Below are 16,813 nucleotides of genomic sequence, written 5' to 3' on the forward strand. Positions count from 1 at the left end.
ACGCCAGTGGGAATGTGCTCTGTGACTCGGGGAGCTCAAGCCCAAGCTCTGCGACCACCTAGAGGGGTGGAGGGGGGATCCAGAGGGAGGGCACATGTGTATACCTGTGGCTGATCCACGTCGATGTGTGGCAGAAACCAACACCATATTGGCCATCAATTATCCTTCAACTAAAAATAAATAAGCCTGAAAAAAAAAGACGTGCTGTTTTGAGAAAAGCAAGTGGCTCTCATGAACCCAGGAAAAATTTGGCACCAGGGCTGTTTTGATCTGGATCGCCATCAGGGTTTTTTCGTGTTTATTTTGAGGTTAAAAATTGAAGTTGGTGTACTTGTTGAATTATTGTCCTTCAGTGTTGTCCTCTGGGTCTCTTCACTCACACAGCCCTTTCTTCTTTTGACACACTGGCTAATACTGTCCAGCTGAGGGTCCAAATATTGGCAAGGCTAAAACACCTTTCACTGGAAGGTCTTTGGAGACTGACTCTGCAGACAGAGCTCATCGTGAACTGTGTTGTTGGTTTTGTCACTTGGTAATAGAACCAGCACATGTCCCTCTGTGATCGATGTGAAAACAAAGCAGGATGCAGGCAGTGGGGTGATTCTGATAGAAGGGCCACGGCTATAACCCAGGTGCACAGAGTTGATTCCAGAAAAGAGGTTAGGAAAGACGGGAGACAGCAAACAGGCATGAACGGGTTCAATCTACCAGGGAACTCTTGGTATGAAGAAGCTAAGATGTTAAGAACTCCTCAGGAGTTCCCTGGGCGTGGTTAAGAAGTCCCTGCTTCCTTAGCAGTAGACAAAGGTTCAAACCCTGGTTGAGGAACTAACCATGCTGCCCACATACCATGCTGCCTGGCCAAGAAAAAAAAAGAAGCTGGGGCTGTTTAAAGCCCTGAGAAAGAGATTGACCTCAGTTTGATTAGCTACAATGTGAGAGGGAAAACCAAGAATGAAAGACCATTTGTTTTCCAACTCAGCATCATCCATTCATCAGTTTGTTTACCAGAATTTTCTCCGGCAGTCTCTAAAGAATATCTACACTTTAAGCTGTAGCTGTGAAGCATAAAATTCTATGTATTTAGATCGTTGTCAGTTCGCTGTGTAGGTTTGGATATGGTAAGGATATGTTTTATCATCAAATTAAAATTTTTAAAAAATTTTTGCATTGTTGTGAGCATCCTAAAGCTATAAGATGTTGTATCAGCTTTTTTTTTTTTTCACTTATAACCTAATCACCTTGACCCGTTTCCTGAATGAAGGTTAAGCAAGGCACAGGGGCAGAGGTGGAACACGTCTCTGAGGGATACGATCCCAGGAGTGGGATCAGGGTCCTAGCAGTAAAGAATGTTAATCAGATGCTGTCTGGATCTTTTATCCCATAAGCAGTCTGGTGTCTTTGACTAGTGAAGACATGTGTGTGTGTGTGTACATATACATGACATGTGTGCCTGCTGAGCCGCTTCAGTCGTGTCTGACTCTTTGCGACCTTATGGACTATACCCCAACAGGCTCCTCTGTCCATGGGATTCTGCAGACATGAATACTGGAGTGGGTTGACATGCCCTCTTCCAGGGGATCTTTCCAACCTAGGAATCGAACCTGTATCTCTTATGTATGTCTCATGCATTGGCAAGCGGGTTCTTTACCACAAAACTGAGGACTTTCGCTTTCACTTTTCATGTAATATATAAGTATATGTAAGCATGTTATCTATAAGCATAATGTGTACTAATGTGTGTGTGTGTGTGTGTGTGTGTGTGCGTGTGTTTGTGTACTCAGTCGCTCATTCGAGTCCAACTCTTTGAGACCCCATAGATTGTAGCCTGCTAGGCTCTTCTGTCCAAGGAATATTCCAGGCAAGAATACTGGAGTGGCTTGCCATTTCCTTCTCCAGGGGATCTTCCCAACCTAGGGATTGAACTTGAGCCTCTTGCATCTCCTACAGTGGCAGGTGAATTTTTTACCACTGGGTCACCTGGATATTAGTTAAATGTGATATGTAATTATATAACACATTTTGAGGCAGGAAGATAAAACTTAATGAGTACTGGGTAGTTAGATCCTAAACCCACTGAGATGTCCTGTTACTGTTTTCTTTTGCTATGAAAATCTGAACCTGAAAGTGGAACAAATGAGGTATATCTCAAACAGAGTTTACCAGACTGCCTGCTGCCGCTGCTGCTGCTGCTAAGTTGCTTCAGTCGTGTCCGACTCTGCGACCCCATGGACGCCAGCCTACCAGGCTCCTCCATCCATGGGACTTTCCAGGCAAGAGTACTGGAGTGGGCTGCCATTGCCTTCTCCACCAGACTGCCTACTCAAGGTCAAAACTCAAGCGTATAAACCCTCAGTAATCCATGTAGGGAAGACCGTGGGAGCATCAGCCTCACAGAGTTGCCCAGCACCCTGAAGGACATGCAACTTCACACTTACACAGAGAAAGAAGTGGTAGCAGTTGAGGCTGAAGATGGTTTCTTTTGAGGGATCTTAGTTCCTTGACCAAGGATTGAACCCATTTTCCCATGCGTTGGGAACACAAAGTCTTAACCACTGAACCAATGGGGAAGTCTTGCTCTTTCACTGTGTAGTGGGCTTCCTGAGTGACTCAGCTGATAAAGAATCTGCCTGCAATGCAGGAGACCTGGGTTCGATATCTGGGTTGGGAAGATCCCCTGGAGAAGGGAACGGCTACCACTCCAGTATTCTGGCCCGGAGAACTCCTTGGACTGTACAGTCCATGGAGTTGCAAAGATTCAGACCCGACTGAGTGACTTTCACACTCACCCACTACTTCGTACTCTGAGAAGGTAGGCAGGGCCCTTATCTCCTCATACTTCTATCACTTCCACTTTCTCGCCATTCACATGGGGAGAGTGAACTGGACCTAAACATAGATCACTGCATTCTGAGGGTCATGAAGTAAAATCAGCATTGAAAACACTGTCTAAACTGCAAACCAAAGGGTGATGCTGATGGGGTGTATGCTTGTGTGTGCACGCACAGCCGTCTAAAATCCTCTGTGGGAACTGGCGTGGTAGTCCAGTGGTTAAGACTCTGCGCTTCCATCGCAGGGGCATGGATTTAGTCCCTGGTTGCAGAACAAGGTTCTGCATGCCACATGGTGGGGCACACCACCCCCAAAAGCAAAGTCCTTTGTAGAATAAGAAACATTATAAATAAACCAAACAATATATGATCTGTTGCAGGATGTATGTTGACCAGTTAAATAGGAGTTTGGAGACCTGTCCGACAAAGAAAAACAAAATCTAAGGCACTGAACATTTGTATTTATAGGGAGGTAGACAAAGATGACTTATCTGGAAGTACCAGAAGGGAGTTGTGTATAAAAGACAGTGTCCGTCCAGGAAATGGGTGGATGTGCAGAGATGGCGATAAATAATGAGGAGTTCTTTGTACCATCTGTTGCAAGTGGTAGCAAGAAAATATCCTTTTGCAAAGCGTAACTATTTCAGATATAACCAGAGCTTGTCCTTGGCCTGGATCACACGGGAGCATCCCAACAGAAGATTGAGTGTTGGTGAGAGAAGGATAGTTTTCTTTTATCTGTGCTGCACTCCACACAGTGACTGATTGTGGCTTGGAAGTTACATGATTTATTTCATGTTACTTGTTACCCGTTTCCCTGCTGAGATCTTGACTCACCACTGGGCACAGTGTTAAGTCAGCCAGCGGGTCTGGTACAGGGGAGCTCCGCAGAGTTGTGTGTGTCAAAATATTTGTGGGAATAGCTCTCATCTTAAATATAGCCAGAAGCTAACCATCTCTTCCCTGAGAATTAAATAGTTTTGGCAACAGTCTGTCTGTCTCGTGTCTGGGAGACATTCCATTTATGACCAAATGAAACATGAAGAGACATTAATAGACCTTCCAAACGACCCTCTTTCCAATTTTAACAGTGTAAGCAAGATGAACTTGAAATTTTTCCAGCGTCAAAGTCACTTCCCTTCCCAATAGCATCTTCATGTTTATAAGCCCAGTTTAGATTTTCTTTTAGCATATGTAATTTTTTAAAAAGCCAATAAAGCAGCAAAAGTCAAAGGGGAGATCGGAATACATTTCACAAGACCGTTGGCCTTAACCAGAGCATAAAAAAGCATTTCCTGTTGAGGTAATGCTGAGTGTTTATTAGCCTCTCTTTTCTTAATAGTCACTGGAAATAAATTGCTTCCACTTTGCAAAGTGCCCGTCAGTGAAAGGAGCAGAGGGAACAAATCGCAGGATACTGAACACTCTGCTGGCAAGAGCAGGCTCACAGAGGCTGTAGCATCCCAAGGTAGGCAGCCGAGAGCCTGGCAGAATAATGAAACCAGACTGTGGGATGTTGGTTCTTGTGTTCCCCTCAGAATGAACCAAACTCTGCGGGACGTGTCCTATAGGAGCCATTTTCTGGAGGACATGCACCACCCAGGTGAAGCCGAGTTCTCTGGCAGCAGAATCCTGTGCAGGAGATTCTCTTGCCCGATCCCCCAGCCGTCTCTGGGTTACTGCACTCCCCTTTCTCTTGGGTGAGCTGGGTGCTGAAGCCTTACTAGACAGCATTTCACTCATCCTGATTCACTGCAGGATGGAGCCAGCATTCAGTCTCCTGACGATGGGTGACTGCTCTAGTCCTGACAACGCTGTGCCTGTCCTGCCCCAGCGGTGCCCAGAGGCATTTTGAAAGGGAGAGGAGATAGCTGTGACCTTGCAGGAAGGGAAGAGATCAGGACCATCTCTTCCCTTGCACTCACTGACTCCCAAGGTAGCTGGGTCCACAGAAGTCACCTGCCTCTAAAGCAGCGGACATGAGCCCCTGTGCTGAGCTCGGACCCTGTAGCCAATAGCAGTGACAGCTCATTGCTTCTGTGTCCTGGGGGTAGGAGCATGGCAGAACCCAGACACTTCACACTCGTTCGCCTGACAAGCAGTCCTGCCCGCAGAAAGAGCAGGTACGGGACTTCCTCGGTGGTCCAGTGGTTAAGACTTTGCCTTCCAGTCCTGGGGGTGCGGGTTCAATCCCTGATCGGGGAGCTAAGATCCTGCACGCCTTACCACCAAAAAACCCAGAGCATAAAACAGCAGGAATATTGTAACAAATTCAATACAGAGTTTAAAATGGTCCACATCAAAAAACATCTTAAAAATAAAGAGCAAGTCAGTTCGTACAAGGATGGTGCTGTTTAGGACATCTTATGCCCTAAGACAGGGGCTCCGGGGAGACAGTAGGGGTGGAACCACGTCTTCACCAGACCAGAGAGGCCAGCCCCTCCACCCCCTTTCCTGGAATGCACGCGTTTGATGGAGGGAACGAAACCTGCCAAATGTATACCAGATGCGTCAGGGGCCGAGACTGTGCTTTCCACACTCTGGTGAGAAATAAACTCTCACCGATTAGATTAAAAATCAAAACAAGGCTTTCCACGTTCCGTCTCCTCTTCTCCAGCCTCTTAGGTGGCCTCTGTTACAACCACTTCATCCAAACATTGTTTCAAATGAGACATCTTAGGAGGGAAGCGATGTCATGGGCGCTGCGTTCTCCCTCCTTTCACGACCACAGAGCTTTTTGATAACAGTAAACAGTTTTCTTAGCAAGCTTGCAACACTGACTGGATCTGAACTTCAGAGACGTCACGAAATTCTTTTGGTCAGCAAGACCAACCTCTGAAGGCCTTAAAGTGTTTGAAAAATGCAGGGGCTGCCCAGAGCGTGGTCGTGGGGTGTGGTGTGAGGCCTCCGTGGCCTCCAGCCCAGCTTTTTGAGTTATTTGTCACTGGATTCCCACTTGAATAGCCTTCTGCTCCATTCAGTCCCCGAGGGCTCAGGAAGCATGACGGTGATTAAACAGAGCCTACCTAGGAGCTAAGGAAATGCTTCTTCTCTCTGTCCTTTTGTTGGTAATGCGTTCATACCTGTCTCCTCTGAGAGCAGCACAAGCCACTTCTTGCTGGGAACACAGACCTCCTAGCGCCTGTTCCCCTGGAGGAAAAGAGCTGTGTTGACAGCGGTCGCCCGCAAGGGTCTCCGGAGACCGCCCTGGCCTCCTCCTCCCCCGTCTTGTTGAGGGTGGGGCAGAAGGGCTCCGGTTCCCTTTCTCGAATACCCTCTTTGCTCAGCCTTGGCTGGCCCTCTCTCATCCCCTTTCATTTCAGGTGTGTTTTCTAGAATGATTGCACTTGCTTGCCTGGTGCTGCCTCGGCCTGATTCTCAAAGTTCAGCTCGGTAAAACCAGCCTGGTTAATTAGTAGACAGCCTCCTCTGGCACCTTCCTTGTTTACCCTGTGGTGTTATCAACCAGGGGAAAAAGCTCACGTTTCTTTCGGCTTCAGGGACATCAAAAGTCCAGCGGCCGAATGGACCTGGGGTACCTGAGTTTTCTCTGGAGCCCTCTGGTCCCCAGCAGAACACTGCTCTGAGAGTTGAGGGAAATGAGCATGTTGGGCTTTCTGATGATTTCATTTGTTGGTGGCTGGTGGTTTGCTTGTGTTAGCGACCCTCTTTACATCACTAAGATCCGTCTTGTATTAATAATATTTCCTTCACTATTACCCGGTTTACCTAGGCCTCCCCGAGTTCGTTTGTTGGTGTGTGTTTTCCGTGTAAGCAGTTGTCGGAGGTCTGAGTCACCCGTGCGGTAGCCTGTGGTTGGATATGGACTGAGGTTATTCAGTGACTAATTGCCAAGGGGAGGAGAAATTGGCTTATCACGGGGAGGACGCCTTTTTATCCATGCCTGTAGCAGCTTCGCTCAGAAGACAGGGTAAAACAGAAGGGTCTTTACTGAGCTGGGGAACCTTTTAGAATCTGTGGGGTTTTGTGTGTGTGTGATTTCTTCTCTGAAGAGAAAGCTGGCTAAAATATCCAAGGGTGGAACTGAGGACTTAGATGAAACCAGCAAACAAAGGAATCGCGTAATTGGGAGCTCAGCCAATGTGCTTCTTCCCCGGCGTTAGTTGTACAGGTGATTTCCTTAAGAAAAAGTAAGTGGCTTTAATTCTTTGAGGATGAGAGAGTCTCCTAAGAGTCAGTTTCAGTTTTGTCGGTAACTTCATTGTTATGGTCTGATTGAGTAGTGTGTTTACAAATTCTAGACTTGGAAGGGTGGGGTTTGAAATACAGTAAATGGGACATGATAGTCCCTTTCCTCAAAGACTATATGTATATACACATTTTTTTCAGTGCTCTACAATGAGACATAATTACATGATACGGTCTCTCAAATGATTTGAAACAAACATCTTTTGTGCTAGATTTCTTTTTTTATAAGTAATTTTAAGTTTTTTATCCCCCACTGTTATATTGCAGAAATTGTTAATTAGGAACATTTGATTTAACTTACACTGTTTGAGGGGAAATGAAATACAGAAATGTTAGGATTCCTAACTCAGACTTCAGGTGATTCATTTGAATTACCCACATTTGTTCTTGTCTTTGGGAAGGACGAGCCAAACAGAGGGTTGAGCTGTGTGCTGTGGGCAGGGCCAGCAGCTTCTCGGTTGGGGCCACGGTGCAGAAGCTCCGGAAGCAAGTATGCTGTTTATAAGGTCTGGAAGGACTCAACCCGGAGCTGGCCGTGGTTTGGGCAGTAATGGAAGGAGGGATATGCTGCCCAACAAAACAGATGAAGGACGGGGAATAGCCTCTTCATGCATAGCCAATATATCTTGTTATTGTTTAGTCTCTCTGTTGTGTCCGACTCTTTGTGACCCCATGAATTTCCCAGGTAAGAATACTAGAGTGGATTGCCATTTCCTTCTCCAGGGGATCTTCCCTACCCAGGGATCGAACAAACCGGAGTCTCTTGGTTGGCAGGCGAATTCTTTACCACTGAGCCACCTGGGAAGCCCATGCCAATATATTAATATATAGTACAAATGAATGAGCTTTTTCTTTGTCTGGGCCAAGGTGCAGGCAAATAAATCTTTGTGTTGTGTCCTGGAAAGGTGTTAAAATCTTTATTCTTTTACTTAGGTTATCTCTCTCTTGCTATAAAATGGTATTTTTAAAGCTCACATCAAGACGTCAGTGTGGAAAGCTTCTGGGCTAAAAGTGTCAACGAGATAACATATTCAGATATTTTCAACTTTCTAAGAGAGATGAGATGATAAAGAAGATTAGTGAGGATCAGTGAGATTGGTGGGAGAGGAAAAAATTCAGGTATATTAAGATGAATAGCAACTGTGGGCATAGGTGTGTATGTGTGTTTTATTTATTTTACCTCTAAAGTTTAAAATAATTTTCTCCTAAAAGGTCTGACTTTGATTAACAGTACAGGAAAAACCAAGAGTGTGTTTAATGTCATTTCTTTACTCGTTAACTAAAACACAGTTAAAACACACACAGGGATTTCCCTGGCTGTTCATGGTTAAAGCTCAGCACTTCATTGCAAGGGGCACAGGTTGGATCCCTGGTCGGGGAACCTAGGATCCTACATGCTTGGTGGTATGGCCAAAAAGCAAAAAAACACTGCAGGTACTTGATTCTAGGAAGGTGCCCCCTTTAACATAAAGGGCTGGGGCTTTTTTTTAAACTGTGAATCACAGAATCTTACCCATCATCCTGGTTCAGTCAATCAGACAATGAGTATCTCCCGTATATAAAGTACAGTTTTTATTGGAATAGCAAGTGGTCTCCTCGGGAGATCACACTGAAGACTCAAAACAGACTCTCTTTTTGTCTCCCCATACGTTCCACCCTGTCCTAAGGGTGAGCTGCCTTTAGTTAATCTGTATCCATTCGTGCGTAAACCCAAGCTATCTAATTTTAAGAGTTTATTCAAGTGGTAGATTTAAAACATTTTCCCACCAAGTGATGGGAAGATCATCATGTTATTCTCTTCTTGGGCTCCAGGTAGAGCCAAGGATGAAATTGTCTCAAGCTGCTTCTCAAAACTCAGTCTTGGCAAGTCAGTCATGGGTTGGCAAGCAACGTAAGACTTTTGCCAAAGGCTTCCAACCTCTATGTCACCCATACTGATGAAGACATTTAACCTTATATCACCCGTTCTGGCGTAACAAAACGCTTGTGTTCACCTCCACTGTGGGTAACTCAGGTGGACAGTGACTCTGATTCAGTGACCCAGTTGGATGATGGCAAGATTATTTTGAGGCTGACAAGGCAGGGCTGACATAACAGTATTACCATCAGGTACGTGATACTGATTGCTTATGGCTATGATTCATCCTCATTGGCCAAAGTCCCGTTCTGGCTGGTTGGTACCCATGTAGTCCTGGCTAGCAGATGTTAAATATTTTGACTATTGCCTGTGTTCCCTGTATGAATGTACAGCACATCTGAATTGTTGTTTATTAAGTGTTACATTTCTTTCTGAATTCATCTGCATGTGACTTCCAGAAATGAGATTCTTCTAATGATTTTTTGCGTGTGTTTAATTTTAAACTTTACATAACATCATTTCGCTTAGTTACATAATGTGCCTCCTCGCGATTTCTTTTCACATCACCAGACATATTTTTAAAACGCCCATGCAGTCACCTCTGTTGTTCTCAAAGAAATTTACTCAACTTCTTACTAGTTAGAATTAACTTTAAGGACTTCCCTTGTGGGCCAGTGGTTAAGACTTCATGCTTCTACTGCAGGAGGTACAGGTGCAATCCATGGTTGGAGAACTAACATCCACATGCCCCCAGCATGGGCAAAAAAAAATTAACTTTACATTTTTATTTCATTAATACTCTTTATTCTTCTAGACAGTTCTGTACTCCCAGGAATATTGATGCCTCTTTTTACTCTCTTCCCCGAAAAGGGGGGAGAGTTTTTCTATGTGTTAATTAGGGTCAGGATTCCCCAAATGAAGATGAAGCCAGATGAGGAGGAAAAAGAGAACAGGAAGTTGTGACTCACCCTGTTAGGATTATTATTCATCCTAAGTGGATTTCCCTGGTGGCTCAGACAGTAAATAATCTGCTTGCAATGCAGGAGACCAGGATTCCATCTCTGGAAGGGGAATGGCAATCCACTCCAGTATTCTTGCCTGGAGAATTCCGTGGACAGAGGAGCCTGGCAGGATATAGTTTACAGGATCGCAAAGAGTCGACAGGACTGACCGACTAACACTTTCACTAAATGGGTTCTAGACATTTGAAACCCTAGTCTTTTGGGGGGATTAATAACAATAATGACAGTAGTACCTACTGTTTGCTAGTACCTACTGTTTGTTGCACCTGATTAGCCTTGAGCACCATGTAGTTCTTTGTATACAGTGGCATGTTTGAATTTATCTTTATGTTTATTGGGGTTGATTATTGCATTGTGTGGTCTGCTTGGGTGGGGAAGTTGACCAAATGTGCACTGCTGGCTGAGCCAGACACTCTTGTATTTTATCACCTATAAAGCCCTACCTTGCTTACCACTGAGCTGGATCTTTCTTTTCATTGAGCCTTACATTGAGGAAGACAGGGTGGGAGAGGTATTTATAGAGGATCCATGTTTTTCTGCTGCAAGACAGAGGTTATATGGTTTCTCCAGCTATTCTGGAATGGGAATTGGGTATGTTACAACACCATGACCTTGGGAATGACCTCCCGGTCTAAGGTCCTGAGCCTCTGAGTCTTGAGGGTGCGTGGGCTGGAGCATCTTGACTTCAGCCTAGGTGTGACTCCCCAAGGTCTAGGAAAGGGTCCCAGGGGTGAGGACAGCTTGAGGATATCCCACGTCTGGTTTAGAGGCGGAGAACAGACTAGCATATTATGTGTGTGTACGTGTGATGGGGAAGCAGGGGTAGTGGAGATAAAATCATAATCTCAAGTGAGGAGCCTGCATACATTGGGAAGGATACCCTTAGGGAGCTGAGGAGCCAATTCAAAATGCTTAAGTAATGTACCATCAGTGACTTCCCTGGTGGCTCTGCGCTAAAGAATCTGCATGCTGAGCAGGAGATGCAGGTTTGATCCCTGAGTCTGAAAGATCCCCTGGGGAAGGAAATGGCCACCCACTCCAGTATTCATGCCTGGAGAATCCCATGAACAGAGGAGCCTGGCAGACTACATAGTCCATGGGGTCACAAAAGATTCAGACACAATTGAGCACGCAGGCAGGAATGTACCCTCAAAGGATTCCTTTTGGTTGCTACATATTTGCATTTTGCTTGCATTTTTGCTTGATCGGTTCCATTATGAAATCCACCTTAATGTGCCAAAGTCCCCGGGTCAGAGATTCTGCATTGCTGGGTCCTTCCACTGACAAGATAAGGAAGCTGTGGGAAACCAGCTGGTTCATCCCCTGCATCCTCATCACCCGATGCAGGCAAGAGGATGTCCTCTCCAGGGCAGGAAGTTTCGGGCTTGATTAGAGCTGTGTCTTGGAATTAGGCTTGAGTCTTAGCAAGTGCATTGTGAATACTGTTGGACTAAGTGAATGAATTGATATGTATTCTGCATGCATTCAGAGCCTTGGGTTCTGTTTCCTTTTCTGTCTTCTCCTTGTTGCCTCTTCTATTTCTTCTCTCTTCCCCTATCACCCACACAATGGATCTCTTAGCTGCTCATCTTGACTGCTGTCCATTTGAGCCCACGTCCTCAACCCTCATGCCCCTACCCCGCCCACCCCAATCATTTATACCCTCCTTGTCTTTCACACCTCTGAGAAGACCGAATGGAAATGTGGCTTCTGTGACATCACAGAACTTTAAGACAGGGCTTGAGAGGTGCCACTGGCTTCTGTCCCCTCCCTTTGCAGCCATTTGGAGAATCTCAGTGAGCATGACCCTGGTGGGTTTTAATCAAAACAAAAATATCACGTCCTAAATTCATTTGTGTTTTTGATTCTGCCCCTAGCTAAATACAGTAGTATAGTTGCAAATTATAATAGTTTCCTCTTTTGCCATTAACTTGAAAAAATTTTTTATTGAGATTTAATTGACATATACCATTATATTAGTTTCAGAGGTACAACATAATATATGCATCTATTGGGAAATAATCACCACACTAAGTCTAGTTGACATCCATTACTAAACATAGTTTCCATTTTGTTCTTGTGATGAGAACTTTTAAAACTTACTCCCTTAGCAACTTTCAAATACAGCACAGCATTCTTTACAGTTACCGTGCTGTGCATCACACCCCCAGGACTTAGATGCATTTTGTAACTGTAAGTTTGCAGCTTTTGATCATCTTCACCCAGTTCACACCCCCCAGCCCCCATCTCCTGCCTGTGGCAACCACCGATCTGTTCTCTGTGTCTATGAGAACAACCTTTTTCTTTTTATTTATGTATTCATTTGTTTTTATTGGAGGATAATTGCTTTACAGTGTTGTGTTTCTGCTGCACAGCAACGTGAAACAGCTATATGTATACAATATCCTCTCCCTCTTGAGCTTCCTTCCTTTCTCCAGCCCATCCCACCGCCCCCCCTCCCCACCAGGTTATCACAAAGCACCAAGCTGAGCTCCCTACTAGCTATCCTACTAGCCATCTACTAGCTGTCTGTTTTACCCATGTGCTTAGGCACTCAGTCATGTCCGACTCTTTGAGACCGCATGGACCCACCAGGCTCCTCGGTCCATGGTATTCTCCAGGCAAGAATACTGGAGTGGGAAGCCATTCCCTTCTCCAGGAGATCTTCCCGACCGAAGGGAAGATCCTGAGTCTCCTGCATTGCAGGCAAATTCTTTACTGCTGAGCTACCAAGGAAGCCCATTTTACACAGTTACACATGGTAGTATACATACATGTCAATGGTACTCCCTCGATTTGTCCCGCCTGCCTCCTCCCCCGACCCTGCCCTATGCCCATAAGTCCATTGTCTATGCCTGCGTTTCATTCCTGCCCTGCAAATAGGTTCATCAGTAGTGTTTATTCTTTACTCACTGTTTATGGAGGAGAGCTAGTGGGAGACCCTATGGGATTCCTCACGCTCCTGAACCGGGTAGTAATGAAACAGCCCAGAAATCTCTGCTTCCTGGGGCTTATGATGACCTGTCCCAACACGCTCCTCCTCATCATATGGCAGCTCCAGAGGATGTACTGTTAGGATTCTTCCTCCTCCACCATACCTGGGCTTTCCTGCCCCCTTCTCTCTTTTTGCCATCCCTGCTATAATTTGCCTCCAATTGCACTCATCTCCTGAATCATTATTTCTTCCAGACCTCTCAGAGCTGACTTCTCATGGTAAAGCACCAGGAATTGGTTAACCTTCCCTCCCAGTCTTTCCCATGCCTCTCCTCTCTCCCTGGCCATGTCCCTACATTGTATCAGTTCAGAAAGATGAGAAGGATGCTTGCTATCTATTTTCCAGGGCTAAGGCTAGAAAAAATGTGCCCAAGGTAATCTTAGAAAACATTGTAGCACTTTGGATACATTAAAGCCACATCTTTCTTGAAAGCTCTGACCTTCATTTTTAAACCATTGTTACCATTTTTTCCTCAAACTCCATAGCATTGAGTTCTATAGGAGATATATTCATTTCCTGTGGTTGCTGTGACAAATTACCACAAACTTAGTGGCTTGAAACACCACAAATTTGTTATTTTCCACTTGTGGAGAGCAAAAGTCCAGACTGGTTTCACTGGCCGATATTAAGGGGCTGGCTCTGCCACATTCCCTCTGAAGACCCTAGAGGAGAATCTTGTTCTTTGCCTTTTCCAGCTGCTGGGAGCTGCCTTATTCCTTGGCTCATGGCTCTCTCCTCCATCTCCAAAGTCAGTAATGTAGAATGTTTTGTATTCTGTTGGGTTGGCCAAAAAATTCACTCAGGTTTCCTCCTAAAATTTAATGGAGAAACCTGAGCGTACATTTTGGCCAGCCCAGAATTACAAGTTAATCTCTAAAGGGATGTTGCCTATAAGCTTAAATTATACATAATAGCCTATCTCTGGGAACCCTGCCTCTAAGGTGAGGAGTATTAACACCTTCGTGTTTGTGTGATCAGGTCCACCACCTGTGAAAGACTGCAGGGAGGGCAAGAGTAACACATCCCTTCCGGAGGCTGACCGGAAACAGGAAACCCTTGACTTTACTCCCGCCCCTTTTAGTATAAAAGCAGCCCCAATTCTAACAGAGACAAGATGGCTGTCAGAGAGTAGGAGTCTATCTCCTTCTCGGTTTGCCAGCTTTCTGAATTAAGTGACCATTCCTTGCTCCAACAGCTCGTCTCTCAAGTTTCTGGCCTGCTGTGTGTCAAGCAGTGTGAGCCTGGACTCAGTAACAAATTTGGGGGAGTCACCTAGTAGCCTTGCTGCTCATGGCTATGTGGCAGGGATTGGGGTTTTGAGTATAAGATCCTAGCAGCTGCCAGGACCACGTGTCCTGAGGACGTGTCCTTCAGAGTTCCCCGAAGTGGCACTGGCTGCCTCAGTGCTTGGCAATTGGAACAAGGAATTGACATCTGAGAGCTGGCGGACTCCATACAGTAGGGTAAGTCACTCCAGCGTGTACAACTAAAAAGAATTTCTTCTCTGGGGCTTTTTTTTTTTTTTTCTCCAGAATAAGCCAAATTTGTTTTGTGTTTGAATGGTGTACCCTGTTAGAGACAGGAAAGAGTTATCAGACTTCTACCCAGTTCGTGAACCAGTTCATTTGTTTCTTTGCATGCATGCTAAGTCACTTCATTCATGTCCAACTTTGCAACCTTATGAACTATAGCCCTCCAGCCTTCTCTGTCCATGGGATTCTTCAGGCAAGAATACTGGAATGGGTTGCCATGCCGTCCTCCAGGGGAATCTTCCTGACCCAGGGGTTGAAGCCTCGTCTCAGGTCCCCTGCATTGGCAGGCGGATTCTTTAACCACTATCCCCACCTGGCTGGAATCTGCCATTTGTGCATGCTATTTGTGTTTTGCTGGTCTTGAATTTGTAACTTTAAAAATGGAGAATATTTCAACCATCCCTATAGATACTTCTCTGAGGTGTATTTTGGATAAGGGATCTGATTATAGCTATGAACCCATGGGTGAAAGGGACATTATATTTTATTGCAGGGGCCCCCAACCCTTTTTGGCCCCAGGAACCAGTTTTGTGGAAGACAATTTTTCCATGGATGGGGGTGGAATGGTTTCGGGGTGATTCAAGTTCTTTACATTTATTGCGCACTCTGCCACCACTGATCTGACAGGAGGTATGGATCCACGGCCCGGAGGTTGGGGGGCCCCTGTTTTATTGTAGCAGTGTGTTGCCACTGTTCCGTTAGGATCTCCACGGTGGTTAGGCAAGGCTATCTTGGGACCCTGTGCACCCTGCACTGATACCTTTGTTGTGTTAATTACATTGTTTATGGTCTCTTGTGTCATTGGAGTGTGTAAGATCCCAAGACCAAACTTCGGGGTTTATTTAGGATTTTGTGTGGTCTCTTTTGGTTTCATTCTGTTTGGTACTGTTCCTCCACTTGCAGCCAGATCAGTTTTGTGATTTTTAAAAATTAATTTAATTGGAGGATAATTACTTTACAGTACTGTGGTGGTTTTTGCCATATGTCAAATGAATCAGCCGTGGGTGTACCTGTGTCCCCTCATTCTGAACCCCCACCCCATCCCTCTGGGTCGTCCCAGAGCACGGGCTTTGAGTGCGCAGCTTCACGCGTGGAACTTGCACTGGTCATCTGTTCTGCCTATGGTAACGTACGTGTTTCAGAGCTATTCTCTCACATCATCCCACACTCACCTTCTCCCACGTAGTCCGAAAGTCTGTTCTTTACATCTGTGTGTCTTTTGCTGCCTTGCATATAGGATCGTTGTTACCATCTTTCTGAATTCCATATATATGCGTTAATACACTGTATTGGTGTTTCTCTTTCTGACTTCACTATTTTAAAACTTGACTGATATCAAATGGAGGAAAGAAACAGGGAAGAAAAGAAAAGAAAACTGTCTGTTCTTGTCCAGAAGTGGGCATTCCGAAGGAGGGGAGAAACGTTTCACTTGATTCCTAACGTCACCAAAAGCTACAAATAGAAGTGTCTTTCCCATTAATAATAGTAAAAGCGTTCAGTCATCTAGACAGGTGACCTTGATTTGTCCTGTCTTCCAGAACCCAATCTGAATCCGATCTCTTTTATAACTTATGGCTTTTACATTGTGGTACCTGACGGATAACTAAAATTTTGGAATGGGAACTATGTCCCTGTGTATTTATACATGTGTTTGCACATAATATAGATGTGCGGTATTGCCATAATGGATTTGTAAAAGAGCTCTGTTTAATTGGCTTAGAGGAAATTAAGTGAGTTTGAATACTCAAACATAAAAGAAACTCACCAGAATGGGTTTTAGGTTCACAAGCTCTAGGAAATATTCAGTATTGAATTAATATCTGGTCTGAAAGTTGGCTTAAGCTTGTTGGCTCGATACAGATGTTTTTTGAGCCATCAACATTAAGTATAGGGACTTCCCTGGTGGTCCAGTGATTAGGAATCCACCTTGCAATGCAGGGGATATAGGTTCCATCCCTGGTCCAGGAACTAGGATCCCAGGGAGCAACTGGGCGCATGTGCTACTAAGACCCAATGCAGCCAAATAAACTAAATAATAACAAACAACATTATGTATAATACTTTTATTGTATCTAGGTTTACTGGAAATCAAATAAGGCCTTATTATTCCTGTTACAAAGTTTGTCAGCAAGAAAAACAATGTGATAAAGCTTTAAGTGAATAAAATGTAAGTGAAGTAAACAGTTTGCGGTAAACTCTATGGGCATCATGTCTTAGGAATGTTTGTCTAGAATAGTCTCTCCAGATTTTCGTAACTTGAAACTAAGTCCTAAGAGAAGATAGAACATAATTTAAAAAATCTTAAAGTGGTACAAAACCTGGATTTGGTTCTCTAAGAAGACAAAGTTTTCTTAAAATACTGAACT

General features: G+C 44.8%; 1 protein-coding gene across 33 annotated transcripts in view; it reads left to right on the forward strand.

The window, feature by feature from the left end:
• Positions 1-16,813, forward strand: part of KIAA1217 (KIAA1217 ortholog) — an 817,826-nt gene that overhangs the window by 723,801 nt on the left and 77,212 nt on the right. For 3 of the 33 annotated variants that reach the window (XM_069547455.1, XM_069547457.1, XM_069547459.1), the window contains exon 1: positions 6,706-6,982. The exons of the other annotated variants lie outside the window; for them this stretch is intronic. The gene's annotated coding sequence lies outside the window, so the exon portion shown is untranslated. Of the gene's footprint in view, positions 1-6,705; positions 6,983-16,813 lie in introns of those variants that run through there. 33 annotated transcript variants of the gene reach the window in all.

The sequence above is a fragment of the Ovis canadensis genome, chromosome 13, assembly GCF_042477335.2.
Source record: "Ovis canadensis isolate MfBH-ARS-UI-01 breed Bighorn chromosome 13, ARS-UI_OviCan_v2, whole genome shotgun sequence".
NCBI lineage: Eukaryota > Metazoa > Chordata > Mammalia > Artiodactyla > Bovidae > Ovis > Ovis canadensis.